The sequence below is a fragment of the Peromyscus eremicus genome, chromosome 3, assembly GCF_949786415.1.
Source record: "Peromyscus eremicus chromosome 3, PerEre_H2_v1, whole genome shotgun sequence".
Lineage (NCBI taxonomy): Eukaryota > Metazoa > Chordata > Mammalia > Rodentia > Cricetidae > Peromyscus > Peromyscus eremicus.
The window spans coordinates 2,592,675-2,611,576 of NC_081418.1; the positions used below are offsets into that span (position 1 = coordinate 2,592,675).

At 42.7% G+C, this 18,902-nt stretch overlaps 1 protein-coding gene and 1 non-coding gene across 7 annotated transcripts in view; both read left to right on the forward strand.

The window, feature by feature from the left end:
- Fbxl13 (F-box and leucine rich repeat protein 13) overlaps positions 1-18,902 on the forward strand; it is a 207,044-nt gene that overhangs the window by 136,393 nt on the left and 51,749 nt on the right. The gene's annotated exons all lie outside the window — the stretch shown is intronic.
- LOC131907560 (small nucleolar RNA SNORD86) lies at positions 14,732-14,811 on the forward strand. Its single transcript, XR_009378463.1, has one exon. It is a non-coding gene; the product is annotated as a small nucleolar RNA SNORD86 (small nucleolar RNA).

Genomic DNA, 18,902 nt, shown 5'->3' on the forward strand with positions numbered 1-18,902 from the left:
ACTCGCTAAGGTTGGAGATGTGGAGAATGGATACTTCTTGAAACTGACCTGTGATGTGCATCCCCCCTGACAAGGCCCTAAGATGGAGGCACCTTTATCTACCTCAGTTTGCCTAAACCTCAGATGGCTTCTCTTCCCTGGCCCTCTGATGTCTCTTTTTCTAGAGCACTTACTTATTCAGAAAACAGGGAACTGCAGGGATTGTACATTCTTTCTCTTCCTCCTTTGAGAAGAAAAGCTTTTAAAAAATCTTTGTGATAGTTTTACAGCCTAGGAATGTCTTCATCCAGGATCTGGGAGCTGTCCCTTTGACATAATCACATTAAAGAAGATGGTGTCTCATCTCCCAGGTTCCAAGGGAGGTAGAACCCTAGCTTAGATGAGTGCCAATTAGGAAACACAGATACTCCTATCACAGAGAAAAGTATTTCCAAATACAGAGATAACTTCATGTGCTCGGCAAATTCCATGGCCAAACTCCCTAATTGTAAATCCTAATTGTAAAAGTCCTTTTCTAGCCACTCATTCTGGGTCTCAACCCCGCCAGTGGGCCTGACCCCCTTGTTCTTGGTAGTTTCCATGTAGCCACAACACACAATAACACACACACACACACACACACACACACACACAATCATGGATACACAGTCATGTACACTCACACACTCATGTACACACGCACTTGTGCACATACTTATGTGCACACACACTCATGGATACACAGTCATGCACACTCACACATTCATGCACACTCCTGCACACACACACACACTCCTGCACACACAGTTGTACACACACTCATGCACACATACTCATGATACACAGTCATGCACACTCACACACTCATGCACACTCCTGCACACACACACACTCCTGCACACACACACACTCCTGCACACACAGTTGTACACACACTCATGCACACACACTCATGATACACAGTCATGCACACTCACATACTCATACACACACACTTGTGCACACACTCATGCACACACACACACACACACACACACTCAAAGGCAGTTATCTTCAGATACAGTAGAGTCAGAGTAAGTTTAAATCTATGTTCTACCGCTGAACATACCTGGCCTGTCACTGAAAATGGAGCCAATGTTTAAAATTGTAGGGTTTTTCACACACATAATCACCTGGATTAAAAAATAAGCATGCACAATCAAAGGCTAGAGCTATCCAAGTGGGGGTGCACCCCCGCATGGCAGCGGCAATCTGGAGCTGAGTCAGCCTCCTCCCTTCGGGATGGGGCAGGTTTTCGTCCTCTGTTGCTAAGTCCCTGAGTGTGTGCATTTGCATGCACAGTGACTCCTGGAATTGAGTGCCTGTTGGCCCCAGCTGCTATTTAAATTTGGTCTAGACACATAAGACTAAAACTCGGGCTGGGGAGAAAGCTCAGCAGAAGGCCTTGCACGTGTGCTGACCTGAGTTCGTTCCCCAGAACCACACCTCTTCAGAAGCTTAGTGTGCTTTACCTGTCATCCTACTGGGAGGCCGGAGAGGGAGCCCATAGGGCCTGCTGGGCAGCCTGCCTTCTAGCCTGGCCACCAGGTAACCCTAACCGACTACAAGGTGAGCGCCAGGCCAGTCAGTCTCCAAAAGAAAAGAAAGGAGGAGAAACAAATGGCTGCTGAAGAATGATTCTCAAGGTTGACCTCTTGCCTCCACATGCACACACATGTGCACATGCACAAACACACATAAGCATGCACACACGAACACAAAGCACACACTCATCTCATACACATACACACGAGATTGAAACTGTCTTCCTAATTTTCGTTATTTTGTGAATTCAAACCACAAGTGTTTGTCTCTTCTTTTTGTCCTTTCTCCATTTCTATTTCTTTGAGAATCCAAAAGAGATTTAGTTCTTGGTGTCAGCACTAGAGGCATCTGAGACCACTGGGAGTGAGAAAGGGGCGATTCACTAGGTGCAGGTCTCAGGGAGTCGCTGTGTAACCTTGCAAAGAACCCTGCAAGCTTCATATCTGTGCTTCTGGGCAGCCGCTTCCACCCCAGGGGTAGGTCTGCCTCCTCTGAATTCAAATAAGGAATCTGGTCACCCACCATGTTAACAATTTCCCCATTGAAGGAGGTTCTGTCTCTGGCTTAGGGTTTCTAGTGCTGTGATAAAACACTGTGACCAAAAACAAGTTGGGGAGGAAAGGGTTTACCTTAGCTTACAGACACACAGCACAGCCCATCGCTGAGGGAAGCAGGGCAGGAACCTGGAGGCAGGAGCTGATGCAGAGGCCATGGAGGGGTGCTGCTTCCTGGCTTGCTCCCCATTGGCTTGCTCAGCTGCTTTCTTGGAGAACCCAGGACCAGCCCAGGGGTGGCCCCACCCACAATGGGCTGAGCCCTCCCCCATCAACTACTAATGAAGAAAATACCCCACAGACTCCCTACAGCCCAGCCTTAGGGAGGCATTTTCTCAACTGTGGTTCTCCTTTCTCAGATAACTCTAGCTTGTGCCAAGTTAATAAAAACACCAACCAGGACAGTTCTGGAAACCAGAATATGTTTCCTATGTTTGGAATTTTGCCCTAAAAAGTTATATGTGAACATATACCAAGAGGAAAGATCCTAATAAGACAAAAAAGACACTGAGTGATTTTCTCTGGTGGTTGCCAAGTGTCTGCTGCATGGCAAGCATGGCGAAGGGTAGAGAGCATCCTTTTCTTTCAGGAACTTAGGATTGATGTAAGTATGCCGAGGATGAAGCTTAAATGTGGTCACCACTGCCCCAAAAAAGGTATGAAGGAATTTTAGCCATGTGTGTTAGAAAAAATAAATCCATAGTGGAGAGCTGTAGTGCAGCATGGAAATCAGTTCCATATGTTTTAGGGACAGTCTTCATTCTCTGTGACTGGGTAAGCAGTCCAAGTGCTGAGGTGACGTAACTGCTCTTTAATGGCACCTGCCTTCTGCCTTAACTGGGCTTCCTCTCTAAAAGTCTCTCCTCATGGCCAGCACCAAATCAGGGGAAGCCCTCTGCTCTTTTTTATAAACTAGGGCAAATCTCTAGCCTTACCTTGTCATTTAAATTGTCATTTCTAAGTTATAAAAATTTTTGACTTCTAATTATTGTTAAAATTGTGTGTGTGTGTGTGTGTGTGTGTTGTGAAATGTGGGGGAGTGCACACATGCCAGTGTCTGTGTGTATGTGTGTTGTGAGATGTGGGGGTGCACAAATGCCTGTGTGTGTGTGCATGTGTGTGTGTTGTGAGATGTGGGGGTGGGTACACACATTCCACTCTATGTGTGTATGTGTTGTGAGGTGTGGTTATGGGTGCACACATGCCAGTGTCTGTGTGTATGTGTGTTGTGAGATGTGGGGGTGCACAAATGCCTGTGTGTGTGTGTGCATGTGTGTGTGTTGTGAGATGTGGGGGTGGGAACACACATTCCACTCTATGTGTGTATGTGTTGTGAGGTGTGGGGGTGGGTGCACACATGCCACACACAGTGTGTGTGTGGAGATCAGAGGACAGTTTGGTGAAGGCAGTTCTCTGTTTCTACCATGTGGGTTCCAGCATTGGGACCCGAGTGGCCAGGGTTTTGTGCCATGCACCTTTACCTGATCAGCCAGCTCACTTAAGGAAGACTTTTCTTATTAGATATATAAAAATGTGAACATATATAAAGAAAAAGAAGAAATGTTTTTAAACCACTTGAAACTTCACCACTCAAATAGCAAATTTTACCAACATCTCATGGCATAGCTTTCTGGTATTCACTCTACACATGTCTACATTCCTTTATTAAAATGTGTGGTACAGAGTGCATACCTTTCATTCAATATCCCATAAAGTACACAGCTTTCTTCATTAAATATTTAGTGGTGACCTCAGTTGAACTAGTGTTCTCTTCTAATTTTTATTTATTTACTTAACCATTCATTACTAGCCTGTCAAAATTTATAAACATAAAGCCTGTGGTGAAGTTCCTTATGGCCATATTTTTGCATATGTCATAAGCTTCTGGGAATGTGACGGTTAATGAAAGGATGTAGTTATTTTTAAGACCATCCTACTCTGCAAAGGTTGCCAGCTTGCACTCCACATCAACATGTGCTTATTAGTGTCATAAATATGCCCAGTGTTTTGTCAGCTTGGCATTAAACAAGGCACTTTGTTTTTTTTAATTTGTGTTTTCTTTATCATTTTAAGGTTAAATGTGTCCACCCCAAAAACATAGCTCTCACCCAAACGGACAAAGAGATTATTTATTCTGAAGCCAAATATTAGTGATGATGGCCCAGAAATACAGATTTAGGCTGTCCTGATTCAGTGTTCCAATGTAGAAGCAGTGTTGTGCTGTTTATACAGTAACAAGAGAAGAAACAGGCACAATCCAGTGCTTCTCCAATGCACTGGTGGGAACCTGAGTATGAAGCTACAGCGCAGTGGAGCGCACTCAGCCCTGGGCTTCGGATGCTGTCCGAGGGCAGTCTTGGCCTGTTGGTGGTAGAGAATAGGATTTGTTAGGTTAATATATTCGTAACGTTTTTATCTCTTTATGGGGATGTTAGGTCTGATAGAGGCGGGCAAAGGATGGCTCTTTAGGAGGCTAAGAACAGCCCAGGAGAGATTGTCATTGAGTTCTGCACCATTCCAACCTGTCAATTTCACTGAAATTCTGGTCAATCAACCTTTGGGGACCCAGCTTCTGTCCAGGAATTATCATTCACAGATGCTATACAGCACCATCATAGGCACGAAAGTATTTGTTAAATAACACTGCTGTTACCAAAGCAGTGACCAAATTCATTTTGTTTTGAGCCTGAATGCAGGGTTTTCTTTTGGTAAAAGAATAAGATCTCTCTATTTCCAAGGCTGAAGAGAAAGGCTCACCTTCTATCACCTACCTAAATTTGCTTTGAACGTATCTGTGACTGCTACTGTTTGGATATAAAATGTCTCCCACAGGCTCGTGTGTTTGAGTTCCCAGCTGGAGGCCACTGTTTTTGGAAGGCTGTGGGATCATTGGGAGATAGGAGGAAGTGGGTCTCTGAGGGTGAGGTGGGGTGGCCTTGGGGTTTGTACTGCCCAGCTGCCAATGTCCAGTATTTGCGTCCACCGAAATGTGAGCAAGCATTGCCACATACTCTGGTGCCACTGAGTGACCCACCACCCCACCTCCCCCCAGGATGACCGTAACCTTCCCTCTGCCAGGTTGCTTCTTGCTAGGCATTTGGTCTCTGATACCAAGAAGAGGAGCCACTGATGTGACAGCCCACAAAGCGATCCCTAACGCTCCAGAAGCTCAATTGAGTCTGCTTCCTGCTTTGCCAGTGTGAAGACTTGGACTGGATAAAATAGAGGAATGCTCTAATGGCTGTGTGTGTGCCTGTGTGTTCGTGTGTGCATGCATGTGTGAGTGTACATGTGTATGCATCTTTGCATGGGTATGTGCACATACGTGTATTTGAATGTGTGTGTGTGTGTGTGCATGTGCACGTACGCATATTACAACACATTCTGATGAGTGTATAAGGAGGAATCAAAGGCTGGCATGCTTAGCTTTAGCTGATATTGTTAATGTTTTGATATTTGATATTTGATATTGTTATTGTTCTGAATTGTTTGGGCCAATCTCAGTGACTTTTTTTTTTCCCTAGAAAAGCCAGAGATGTGGTTTCTGCAGTGAGGCTGAGGTTATGGGTCCCCAGTTCCTCTCGGTGCTTATTTCCATAGTAACGCTATCATTAAGTGTCTTATGAAAGGTGGAGGAGAGTGGGTTTCTTTGTTAAGTAATCCTTTGTCTTTAGAATTTGACAGGAAATATTTCAGTCTTTTATTTCTACCCATGGTAAGAAGGTTTCATGCAATCGTTGTCTTTTCAGGGACTCATATCAAACTGTCAGAAGTCAATAATTTTGTGACTATTTGTGACTACTCTCATTAAAAGGACGAGTTTCCAATGTTTGTTCTTTAGCTTTGTGCAGCGAAGAAAAAACACCCAGGGGAAGAAACATAAGCAAGGATTTCTATTTTTATTTCATATTAGCTTGATTTTCCTTTATTTTGCTTATTTTGGAACTCAGATAGCAAGAGCTGATTTGGTCTCATTCCTCAGTCCCTGGCAGCTTCCCTCATCTGGCTGAACATGGCCCTCTAATGGGACTCACACCCTTTACTCCACTGCCACCCTCCCTCCAAGCAACCTCCCAACATTATCTGGTTCCTTAAACCTCCACGTACTTGTACATCCTTACGGTGTGGCTCCACGCATGTTCATTTTAATACTCAGAAACAAGAGTATGCTGCTGAGCTCGTTTCTGACCATACTTCCTGTCTAAGCCACTTTCTTTTGTTGTTTGCTTTTTGTTTTGAGACAGGGTTTCTCTGTGTAGCCCTGGCTGTCCTGGATCTTGCTGTAGACCAAGCTGTCCTCAAACTCACAGAGATCCTCCTGCCTCAGCCTCCCAAGTGCTAAGATTAAAGGTGTATGCCACCACCGCCTGGCTTAAGTCACTTTTCTCTCTGACACCAGTCACTGAAAGTCCAGGGTCCAGTTCTGGCTCCCCCTTCCTTCTCAGGCCTTGCCTAGAGCCTTGGTGACTTCATCTCATAACTTGATATTACACAAGTATGTGTACATATGGATATTTCACATACACACTCTACACATACATACTTGTAACCATGTATGTAGGAGTATTTATGTTTTTGTATCTATAAAGCTGTATGTATATTTTATATATGAATAAGTCTCAGAGCCGATTTTCTCCCAAATCTTGTACTCATAAGCTTTTTATTTACTTATTTTGTTTTGCTTTTGAGACAGAGTCTTACTCTGTAGCTCAGGCTGTCCTTGAACTCAGGGTAATCCTTCTGCCTCGGCCTCTCAAGTGTTAGGATTATAGGCATGAGCTAACACTCCTGGCTTGGATTCTTATCTCTTAAGGAAAATATTCCTGCTCTAAAAGTAATACCTCATTGTCCCTTATCTCAGTCAGTGACAGTTCTCTCTATTTAGGTTGAGAATGTTGGTGTCATTTGTTATGGATTGAATTAGGTGACCAGCAAATTCATATATTGAAGTCCCAACCACAAGCACCCTAGACATCCCTTATCTAGGAATAGTATCATTACAAATATACTTAAGATGAAGTCATTGGGGTGGGTCCTGGTCTAGTATGACTGGTGTCCTTATAAAAAATGAAAAATTGGGTATGGACACAGAGACAGGAAGAACACTAGTAAGATGGGAGCTACCAGAGGGCCAAAGAGAAAGAACTGGAGTGGATCCTGCCTTCACAGCCTCAGAAGGTCTCAGGCCTGTGGACACTTGGTTCAAACTTCAGCCTCTAGAACTGGGAAAGGGTGCGTTCTGTTTTTTGTTGTTGTTTTTGTTTTTGTTTTTATTTTTATTTTTATTTTGCAATACAATTCAGTTCTACATATCAGCCACGGATTCCCTTGTTCTCCCCCCTCCCGCCCCCCTCACCTTCCCCCCAGCCCATCCCCCATTCCCACCTCCTCCAGGGCAAAGCCTCCCCTGCGGACTGAGATCAACCTGGTAGACTCAGTCCAGGTAGGTCCAGTCCCCTCCTACCAGGCCGAGCTGGCTGTCTGTTTGTAACTTACTTTGTACTGTTTTGTTATGGTAGACCTACCAAACTGGGATGATGCCCTTGAGCCCGCTCCCTGTGATGTGTGAAGTCTAGTCTACTAACTACACAGTCTACCCAGCCTCTGGCTGCCTCCACCCTGTTTGCAAGGGCCTGTCCCATTTCCTCCTGGGTGTTAGTGTTGTTTCTTCTCAGCTGGTCTCCGTGTTTTCACCCCTGCCTTCTACACGGCTGTTCTCAACACAGTGTCTGGAGCCACCTTTTAAAGACCAAGCCAGTACCCTTCCTCTGCTTCTTACTGGCTCAGTCAAACAAAGCCGTGGAAGAATGAAGCCTGTGTAATCGCTTTGTCCTCCAGTTGCCTCTCTGACATCATCTTCCTGACTCCATCTTGCCAATTCTGCCCCAACAACAGGCCTCCTCCGGCCCTTGGGGGTTTGCACTGGCTGTTCTCCCTGCTTAGAACGCTGTTTCTGCAGCTATCCATATGGTTAACTTCCTCTGAGTCTTTCTCAAATATCCTCATAAATGACTAATAGGTGAGTAAAATGATTTTTAAAGCATTTAGTTCCCAGTTCATTTCAGAGCTCTTACAGATATGTTCTCAGTTCTGTCAAAATTTCAAAATGGAAAATATGTGTAGATTAGGGTTCTAAAGGGCAAAACTCTCCTTCTGTGCACAGGAGAGTGCCAGGTGGGAGGCAGGTCTCCCTGTCTATGATGGCTGAGCAAAGGCACGGTTACAGGAACTAAAGACCGGACCCTTAGACATCAATCTTGAAGTGATACTTAGGTTGTAATTTTTTAAATTTGCCTTTAGGATTTGAAAACAAATCATATGGTTTTAAGTGTCATTTGACAGGGAGGCCGGGCTTCTAGGAGAACCATAGGTCAGAAAAACTGTACAGTTATCGCTTGTCATAGCTCAGCCCTTAGGGGAAGTAATTTAACCTAGTCCTTCCAGAACTACAGCTCAATTGTACTGAAAAAAATGCTGGGTTATAGAAATCCTTTCATTTATCTTCTAAATCAGGCATGTAGCACTGAAATGGTGTTCATATAGTTAGTTGTTTCACGTAACTATCTTGGCCATAGTGAAGAGGAAAAAAAGATAAGAATGCATGCTTTTTAATGTCTACTGTTTAATATAAGGTTCTTGCAGGTGAAATGTATAAAGGACTTTAGGTAGTAAAAATGAAACATCTGGCGACAATTCTCAATCAGATGAGAGACCATCACTCTTCCCATTCCTGAAAAAAAATTTTTTTTGAAGAAGTTTCACACATTTTGGAAACCACACTTAACTGACGTTTCTCCTCCACTCTCTATCACACACAGAGTTCACAAGTTATTCAGAAACTCTGATTTGGTCTTTGGATAAGAATAAAGCACAAAGCTTAAGCTCTAGCTAGAAGCCACTGTCCAGTGAATTAGTGTGGGTGAGCCAAGAAGCTCTGAGCACCACTGTGCTGTAAAAAGGAAGCACCATGTTCTCTCAATCATTAAGGGAGGAGTGCTCCATTATAGCCCAGGGGAAGCTGTGATTGACGTGGCCACCGGATGAGGAAAAGAACAAGAAACTGCTCAACAACAAGGACACACGTTCAAGCCCGGCCAGCCTGTTGCTGGCTGATCAGAGCTCTGAGTCATTGTACAGCAAATGTGAAGCTGGCAGAACATGCTTGCTTTCCTGGCATCCGCAGGCTCCCTCTGCTTGTGTGTTAGTTCCTCACTCTCACTGGAAAAATAAAGCTATTTAAAAAATGCTTGGTTATCCAAATGTTTTCATAAATATGGCAATTTTGAACTGGCCATATTGACACTCCCCCATTATAATTTACATTGTATAAACAATTCATTCAGCAATTGCTTGGTCCATTAAAAAACTTTTGTTGGACCATATTCTACATTCTACATATTCAGTATGTTATATTGTATAGGATAGGATACACTGATGGCTAAGACCCTGTCTGTGTTTCTCAGACGGGATAATAAATGTGTGTGGGCGAGTACCACACAAGGCAGAGTGAGAGCTGTGGGCTTCAGCTAAATGAGTGAAGTAGAATGCTCCATGGTGTTTTGAGGGGAATCTCTGCTTTTTACTCCAATTTATTCTAACTGAGCAACGTTCCTTTGGGGTCACTGAGAGATTGCAAAGGATATATGAGTCTGACCAAAGTCATTACATTACTTCTTAGTCACTGGCCACGGTGCTTCTAGAATGAGAGAAACAGCTGGAAATGGTACAGGAGCACGGCTTGTACCACATCTGCTTTAAGCTTGATATGTCTGTCACAGAGGGTCTGGTCCTGCACATACATCTGTGTGCTCTGAGCAGACTAATGCAGAGGTATAGTTATAGAAGGAGCAGCAGACGGAAGCTTGGTGAGAAGTCATCACAGTGTGGTCAGCCTGACCTCTACCCAGCCACGCTCTGCTCTGCACTTTGGCCTCCATTCACATGGCCACTCTTTCTCCACACAAGGCCCTTTACATGTGCAAGTGGTCTTGCCATGTAGCTGGTCTGCTCCATTAGCAGCTGGGAAGAATCTCCTCCTTGTCGACAGCCATAGTGTCTACTGGGACATGAGCTTGGAGTGCACTGGTGGGGCCAGTCTCCCCAACTTCCTAACCAGCCAAGGGCATGGAGGCAAAGGGGAGCCACCACCTCTCAGCTAAGCAGAGACCAAATCTCAGATTCCTACACAGAAGATGAAGTTATCAGCTGTGAGGAAGCCATGGATTTGGAGATGGTAAAGTATGTTCTATTCTCTCCTTATTTTAGAGAGAAAATACCAGTTTCAGATTTATACTCCCATTATTTCAGTGAAGAGAAAGTAACTAATAATTGCTTGGCCTAAAACATTCTGGCAGAAATATTTGAGCCATAAAATAGCCAAACATCTTTTTGGATATTGTAACATAAACTTTTTGGAGAACTAAGTGCCTGGTGCCAGGACAAAGCTGAAACGTTCTCCTCAGAGGCTCCTCCAGAGACAGGCCCTTGGATGGAGAACACCAAGCTTCTGGCTCTGCTGCAGGGGTTGCCCGGCTGGGGGAGTGGGGTGTGGGCTGCTCTGTTGCTCTTCTTCCCTTCCCGGAGACCTTGTCACAAACGTGTTTCCAAGACAAGAGGGAAAAGGTTGTTTATTTGCCCCTAGAAGCTGCTGCTCTGTAGAAGCCAGAACCTGAGATAGCAGTGCTGGGGGCTGAGATGAAGGGAGTGGACTCAGAACTGTCAAAAACAACAGTTGTCGCCTGCAGGGTCATACGGAGAGGTGGCCTTGGACCAGGCTCTTATGTTGACAATCTACTGAAGAATTTTCATTCACTGACTCCTCTGGCTCATCCAGTCTGTGTCAGACACTACTCAGCGCTGGAGAAAGCTGTGAGGAGTGGACCAGGAACCCAGTCTTCGAAACACCACGCCTTTTTTTGTTTTTGCCATGTGAGGAATGCACTGTGGGGAATTTCAAGACCCCCTCCCCTCTGGTTTTGAGGCCTCTGTTTTCTATAGGAGTAACGTGTCCAGAAGACCAACAAGACTATGTCTGATGGTATGTGGTTGGGCACTGTGTGAGCCAAACTACAGACACTGCTGTGTGTGAAAGGGGTAAGGCCAGAGAGCCCAGCTTTGCTGACCCCAAGCCTTCACCTCTCCGTCCTCTGTGTGTTTACCCATCCATTCATCATTCATCTCCCCCGGACTTTTTTTTCCTGGAAGAAAAGTCATGAAAAATTCCCTCAGGAACCCGTGGCAACAAGACAAGATGCCTCCCTCTTACTTTCTTGCTTTTCCTCCCTTTTTATCTTCTAAGCTTCTCGCCACTGGAGCCGAGAGTAGCGCTCCCACACCACTTCCTGCTGTGTTTACGGAAACAGGCAGACAGAACCCCTCCGTGGCAGCATCCAGATTGCTGTGCTTTTTGCTTGTGCTACCTTTCATCATGTGGGTGAACCTCGGATGGGGAAGTCTGCCTCAAGAGGAAGACCAGGCTTTGTCCCAGCAAACAGAATTCTGCCTGAAGACTACAACATGGAGGCCTTTCTTGATTTTTGATACAATATCCACTCTTCTTGGAATTTCAGCTTCCTGGCTTTGGTTTATAGATTTCAGACTAGCCAGCCCTTAGAATGATGTGACATGATTTCTTTTCTTTTAAAAAGAAAAAAAAAACTGGATCACTATATACACAGCCCTGGCTTTCCTACAAGTCACCATAGAGACCAGGCTGGTATTGAACTCACAGAGATCCACCTGCCTCTGCCTCCTGAGTGCTGGGATTAAAGGCACGTGCCACCACCTAGGCATGATCTGAATCCTTAAAAATCAATCTCTTTCTCTTTAGAAATAGACTTGGATAGATAGACACCATCGTAATTTCTTGAAGAACTGACTAACACATCTTGGTACTACTCATTTCTCTGACAATAATACACTTGGGAATGACCTGAAAAGTCTGGAATTTGTTCAGTTCCAGGTTCTAAGTGGATCTATATCTCCAATATGCTCCCAGGAGGCACTGAGCCTGCTCCCTGTGGACCAGATTCTCAACAGGAAAACTATGTAGCCAACCTTTCGAGCTATAGTTTTAGTGCTTGGTAAAGCCGTAGATATCTTAGTGTTGTGGAATATTAGTTTAAGATGTTTTATATTCATTTATGTTGTGGAATATTTGTTTAATGATGAAAAGTTTGCATTTGTTTAACTCTGTAAAGCTGTGCTAATTTGCCTGTCTAAAACATCTGATTAGTCTAATAAGGAGCTGAATGGCCAATAGCTAGGCAGGAAAGAGGTATAGGTGGGGCTGGTGGGCAGAGAGGATAAATAAAGAAGTGTAGGAAAGAAGAGTGAGGATCGAGAAAAGGAGGAGAGGGGGACACCAGGGGCCAGCCACACAGCCACACAACCAGCCACACAGCCAGCCACACAGCCACACAGCCACACAGCCTGCCACACAGCCTGCCACACAGCCACACAGCCAGCCACACAGCCTGCCACACAGCCAGCCAGCCAGCCAGCCACACAGCCTGCCACACAGCTAGCCACACAGCCACACAGCCAGCCATGGAGTAAGAAGGAAAGAAAGGTATTGAGAATAAAGAAAGGTAAAAATCCTAGAGATAAAACATATTTAAAAACGAATGGGATAATTTAAGTTGTTAGAAAAGCTGGCTAGAAACAAGCCAAGCTAAGGCCAGGCATTCATAAGTAAAAATAAGTGTCTGTGTTTTTATTTGGGAGCTGGGTGTCGGGGCCCTAAAGAATAAAACAACAACAACAACTACATCTTATTTTGTGTAAAAAATACTCTCTGATGTTCACATATTGGCAAGATGACCTAACAACACATTTCTCAGAATCTGTCATATATAACTATATCCTTGTATGTACAGAAATCTCAGCATGCAACTCTATTTCATTAGGATAATTTTGTTCAAGAAGAGTTCTTTTTTTTAATGCGTATAATGATTTTTAAATTTTTAAAAATAATTTATATATTTTTATTTTATGTACATTGGTGTTTTGCCTACATGTATGTCTGTGTGAGAGTGTCAGATCTTGGAGTTACAGACAGTTGTGAGCTGCCACGTGGGTTCTGGGAATCAACCACGTCCTCTGGAAGAGCACTCAGTGCTCTTAACCTCTGAGCCATCTCTCTAGCCTACAAGAAAAATTCTTGACCCAGGGTACATATATTCTATTTCTCAGCTGAGGCTGTAGCTCAGTTGATAGAGTGCTTAGCCTAGTGTGCACAAAGCTCTGGTTCAGTCCCTAGCATTGTATAGTGGGACATGTAATCCCAGCACTCAGGATGGAGGTGCTAAAGGATCAGAAGTTCAAAATCACCAGCTGTGAAGTAAAGTAATCACCAGCTCAATGAGAAAGTTTCCTTAAAAAGATGATCCAAATACACTCACGCCCAAAGTCGTGACTTCTGTGTATTCAGCCCTGGATTCCAGGTTTCCATGATGTAATGAGTCTTTTTCTGTCTGGCCAGCCAGCTCCCAAATAATGACAAGATATTATTATTAATTGAGAAAGCTCGGCTTTATCTTAGACTTGTCCCACTAGTTCTTATAACTTAAATTAACCCATTTATTTTAATCTACGTTCTGTCATGTGACTTGGTTGCCTCTGATCTGTATGTCTGACTTCTTTAAGGCCCACTGGCATCTCCTGTGCGCCCAGATTCATCTCCTCTTCATTTCTTTCCCCGGAAATTCCACCTATGCCTCCTGCCTAGCTATTGGCCATTCAGCTTTTTATTATACCAATCACAGCAAATACATCTTCACACAGTGTACAAATATCCCATAACACATGGGTTTTTGACATTGCCAAAATTTGCTGCTTAGGAGCATCTAAAAGAGCATTCTCTGCAATTATTCATATATTCGCATGTCTGCTCATATAATAATATTACTTGATTATCTATCTACTTGATACCATAGGTGGCCTGCCAGAAGCTGAGTAGAATTATTTCAATAGCTAAACATAAATTAGTTTATGATATTACATGGTGTTTTAGGTGTATTGTAGGAATCTGGTCTAGTCTAAGGGTCAGGGGCTTTTCCTGAAAAAGTGGCACTTGAAGATGTGGCTTTCATTCCTGCAACTGTTGGTTAGTCCTCTACTATCAGGTGAGGCTCTGATGAGAGGTCCCCCACGTGGGAAGTCTCTGAAGGTCTTGTAAGAAGTTTATTGTAGATGTGACAATTTTCCACACTGTGTTGTTGTAGAAATGACCCCCACACTGGCATCCATTTGCTTCTTGATGGCCTCATTTTCCCACTGATAAAGCTGAACATTAAGTGCTTCCTGTCCTAAAGAACTAATTGTTTTAAGGTATTTTATCATGTAGACATTATTTTGAGCACCCTCCATCACTGTTGCTTCCATTACTATAGATTTATAACAGTTGAAAAGGAAACCATGCTATAAAGCTACCAAGAGTGTGATATTAGCATAAACATAGACAGATGTAAGCCAATTAAACTGAGGATCCTCAAGTCCATATGTTTATGGCCAGTTGATTTTTTACAAGATGTGTTTTTATTTAAAAATGTGTGTGTATCTGTGTGAGTGTATGTGTGTGTGTGTGTGTGTGTGTGTGTGTGTGTGTGTGTGTGTATCATGTGTGGGCTGAACTCCTTATCCTATACAGGCTTCTGTTATGGGGACAATGGCTAGTCCTGGTGTCTGGGTGATTCCCAGGGCCCAGCAAAGGGGCCAATTTTCCAGAACCCTTAAGACAACAGTAACACACCAAAATACAGACTTGTTTTCTATTCCCCTTTCACGGGTTGAGCAGCTGAGCAGAGGCTACATCTCTATCAAAGCAGCATTGCCTCAATGCTGCTGCCATGAGCACAAGCACAGCAGCCATGGCTCAATGGGGACCCACAGAGTCAATGTACGAAGACTTTTTATCTGAGGGAGTGAGGGAAAAGACACACTCTCTCTTGGTGGTTTCCTTCTGACTTTTTCTTTATTCTTCTGTATTCTTATTTTTTTCTCTACATCTTTCCTGGTATTTTCCTTCTCTCACTCTTGATGTTTTTCTTCTAACTCTTATTCTTGATGTTTTACTTCTAACTAACTTTATTTTTTTCCCTTACAGCTTATATACTCTAGTAGAATCTTTCAAGCAATATAAAAATTACAATGTGGTTACACTCTATTTTTCAAGTGAATGATTATAATGAATACAGGTTTAAAAAAAAAAACATGTTTCCCATTTCCCTTACATGATTAAACAAAGTCATCCCAAGAATCTACATGCAGCCGGGTGGTGGTGGCGCACGCCTTTAATCCCAGCACTCGGGAGGCAGAGCCAGGCGGATCTCTGTGAGTTCGAGGCCAGCCTGGGCTACCAAGTGAGTCCCAGGAAAGGCGCAAAGCTACACAGAGAAACCCTGTCTCAAAAAACCAAAAAAAAAAAAAAAAGAAAAGAAAAGAATCTACATGCATTAACATCTAAGTAACTTGTTATAGATTAACAGAGTGTGAGCAAGCAGGGTATTTTTATCAAGCAGTTCTTCTACTGGTAGGCTGCATATTTTGGTTACAAAGAAGGAATCAACCACTTTATTATTTATCTTGAAAGGTAACCTTATAAGGAATCTTAAAAGAATCACAATCCTAAACTTATATATATATATGTATATATATATACATATACATACATATATATACATATACATACACACACACACACACACACACACACATATATATATATATATATATATATATATATATATATATATATATATATATAAACAATCATTTAAATCTTTAGGAATGCATACCCACTCATCAACAATTTTTTATATCAGGAAACTGAGGGCAGAAATGGGCACAAGGAATTAATCATCATCTTTGATCAATAACCAATCCTAGAAAGGAAGGTACAACAGTTAGTAATAATTGGGCTGCTTTGTTTTTGCTCCCTAACCTTAATGAATCTATCACTCAGCTATGTATCCTTGTGAACTTTAGATTGTCTTCTAAGGTTTTTTTTTCACTTCAAAGCTATTATCAAAACATCTTAACATTACTGAAAACAATAAAGGTCCTGCTTTTGTTGTTCTTCCCCAGGGTCCATGGAAGATCCTAACAACTACCTGAGGATTCTAATCTGAGGGACATAAAATGAATCTAAGAACACTGAGTTCTTTAGTCCATTTACTTTATTCTTCTAAATCAATTCTATCTCCACAGCTTCTTTTCTGTTCTCATTCTTAGCTTCTCTCAGTCCCTTCTGCTGTTCTATCATGTCTACCTAGTTCTTCCCATCCCTGTCCTCATCTTTGTTCTTCTAAATCCATTCTCTCCAGTGCTCTCAGAGAACCAGTATATACACAAACTGTAATTCTTTGGCAAAGCAATTCAAGGCTTGACGTTTCAGGGTCCCAGTGAGAAGTGATAAGGATCTACACATAAAGCAATAATTTTCAGCTTCCAATTACAACCCAAAAGGGGGAGTGACTTAAGGGGAATTCTCTGGTAAGGTCAACTAAAGGCTAGGATCAATTAGGGAATTCTAAAAAGTCTTGTGCAAGTAAACTGGGATGAAGGTAAGGAGTTGAAGATTTAATGGTTATTTTCTCTTATCTGTAAATGAGATGAGCTAATGTTAATCTATGTGCAGTTTGTCCTTGGATAAAAAGATGTATTTGTTGAAATACTTTTGTCCAGGGAATGGTCCTGGCCAGATGTAAGCTAATGAAGAATAAATACAAATGGTGAAATTTATCCAGTTATCCCAAATGTATAAGGAGAGTTGCACCCAATTAATAATCAATCACACTGTTAGAAGTTCCTGAAGGAAAAGTCAAATGGGGGAACTCCAATAGCACACAAAAAATTCATTGCAAGACACAGCTAATCCATTCAAAACCCAATATCACCAAGACTCCTTAAGTCTTGGTTTTCCTCTGGAAAAGCCCATAACTTTTTCCAGGTAATAGCTTTGCCAATATCAGCTGAATTCCTACTTCATATTCCTGTGGCTGGTGGCATAACATAACCTGAAGTCATTTTCAGAGGACAGAGCCAGCCACAGAGTTATCCACAGAGGTCAGGCAGTGGTGGCATACACCTTTAATTCTGCACTTGGGATCACACATCTTTAATCTCAGGACTAGGAAAGTTGAGACAGGAAATGATACGGCTGAGCAGAGAAAGGAATATAAGACAGAAAGAGAGAGGAACTTACTCTCTTTTAGGCTGAGGAATTGGTGCTGTAAGAGGTAGTGACTGTGGCTTGTTCTGCTTCTCTGATGTTTCAGCTTTCACCCTGATATCTGGCTCCAGGTTTTTGTTATAAGACCATTAGGATTCATGCAACATCTGGCACCCAACATGTGGCACAAATTCATGAAAAAGCTGCTTGCCTGTAGCTTTGCAGCCCCCGGCTCAGGCTGGAGCTGCATGCAGCTGGAGTCTCCACTTTGCCTGGACTGGAGTTCCTAGCCTACCAGCTAAATTTTTGTTGCAGCTTCTCTGCAGCAAACTCCATGGACTATTTGGGCTCCAAAAGCCACAGGAGTTAGCCACTTTCCCATGTCCCCTTGTGCAGACAGCTGGCTCTCTCTTCTTTCCTCTCTTGGTGGGCTGTGGCTTTCTCTGGGCCCCCTCCTCGGGCTGCTGCCATGCCATCATCTGAGTTGTCACTATCAGCAGACTTGGTGAGTCAACTGGGATTTCTTAAAGGGAGGAATTAGTTAAAATAGAGTTTATTTCCCACATGAAAAAAAAATGGGAAACAATATAATGGAAGGAGTTTGGTCTCTGATAACACATTAGATGGTCTCTAAATGGAACAATTAAATGAGAGGATAATTAATGTTAATGGGATTTATGTAACGTCAATTTAAATATCATTTGTTTGGTCATTTCTGTTTTATCATTCAAAAAGTTGGCTAATATGAGTGCCAAGATAAAAGTTCTAGAAAAGCTTGTTAAAACAGATCATAGAGATATTCAGACCCAGACAGAGGAATTCAAAGGAGAACCAATCTCAGCATTGCATTATATGGTTACAGAGAATCAACCTGAGGCTTTCAAATAGCCAAACTTAATCTATCCACTAATCTTATAGAAACTATCAAATGAAAGTTATCCCCCAAGACTTTGTAAGAGCTGAATGGACTCCTGTGCAAATGTTAGATTTGAGGAAATTCAAGGAAGGGATAATCTCATATGGCATGCACTCACGTTTTGTGAAGCGATATTAAACTCATGGTCAACTTGTAATAGAATTATCCCTCAAGACTGGAGAGATTTGGTTACAGCTGTCTTGGTCCCCAGTTACAATGGAAGACCTGGTGGAAGGATGAGGCTAAGACTATTGAACAATGGAGTAGGGATAGAGGTATGAAAATTTCCTAAGATCAACTTCTTGGAGAGGGCGATTATGCTGATATACAAAGACAATCTTTATATGATACTACACTCTGGCTTTATGCTGCACAGCAGCCTTGAATGCTTGGGACAGAATTTAAGAAGTAGGAAAGAAAATTGAGTCATTTACTAAAGTTATACAGGGCCCAAAAGAAACTTTCACTGGTTTCTTACAAAATTGACTTCAACAGTAAATAGAATGATACCAAATTCAGAAGCTAGACAAATAATAATTGAATATCTGACTTTTGAAAATGCTAACACACAATGCAGAAGGGTACTTAGGCCATTAAAGGCAAGATCAGCACCCTTGGAGGAATGGATCCAAGATATAATCAATATTGGATCTCATGATCATGCTGATGCTTAGATAGGAGAGGTGGTTTCCAGAGG